Source organism: Aulostomus chinensis, chromosome 6 (assembly GCF_037954235.1).
Source record: "Aulostomus chinensis isolate RoL2024-O1b breed Wild chromosome 6, RoL_Achi_v1.0, whole genome shotgun sequence".
Taxonomy (NCBI): Eukaryota; Metazoa; Chordata; class Actinopteri; order Syngnathiformes; family Aulostomidae; genus Aulostomus; species Aulostomus chinensis.
The window spans coordinates 20,700,717-20,701,540 of NC_141325.1; the positions used below are offsets into that span (position 1 = coordinate 20,700,717).

Here is an 824-nt window from a genome sequence, read left to right on the forward strand (position 1 = left end):
GTTTAACATTAACAGACTGTTGTTTTATCAGATACCTAAAGATCAAACCTACAAAACACTGCAACTTTGTCAGTTTTTTTAGGCTGTGTCAGTCACAGCCTTGTTCCCAATGTCCATCCATCCATACATTTGCTTCCAATTATCCTGTTAAGGGTTGAGGGGGGGCTGGAGCCTATCCCAGCGGCTTTCGGGTGTGAGGCGGGGTACACCCTGGATAGGTCGCCAGTCAATCACAGGGCCAACATAGACAGACAACCATTCAGACTCACAGTCAATTTAGAGTATCCAATCAGCCTAGTCCCCATTGGAATGTCTTTGGACTGTGGGAGGAAACCAGAGTACCCGGAGAGGACCCACACAGGCACAGGGACAACATGCAAACTCCACACAGAAAGAGCCAGGGCCAGGACTTGAACCCGGAACCTTCTTGCTGTGAGGCGACAGTGCTAACCGCCCAGCCTTGATACATTTTGAGTTATTTAAAAAAAAAATGTATACGCTATAACCATGGTTGTCATAATGGAGCACACAAGAACAGTGATTTGGGACTTATTTCTCAAACTGAGTAAAATAAAATATTTTCAGTTTGCATAAACCAGGGGAAATTCATATGCAGATTTTTGAGCTGAACAAGGTGGAATTAAGATTCAAGACAGACTAGCACTTGCTTGTTCAGGGTCCCTTTAAACTTGAGCATGAATGAGGGGTACGTATATTAACATTCAACATAAAAGTGGATTATAACCAACTATAAAGGAAACAGGAGCAGATTTCTGAACTTTTTAAGTATTTATTGATTTATAGTACAATTGTGGTATTCCTGA

The 824-nt window shown here is 42.1% G+C and overlaps 1 protein-coding gene across 2 annotated transcripts in view; it reads right to left on the reverse strand.

Moving 5' to 3' along the window:
• Window positions 1–808: 808 nt before the first annotated feature.
• The window catches only part of npr3 (natriuretic peptide receptor 3), a 67,040-nt gene continuing 67,024 nt past the window's right edge, over window positions 809–824 (reverse strand). For both annotated transcript variants that reach the window (XM_086206976.1, XM_086206977.1), the window contains exon 8: window positions 809–824. This exon is cut by the window's right edge and continues 1,595 nt beyond it. The gene's annotated coding sequence lies outside the window, so the exon portion shown is untranslated.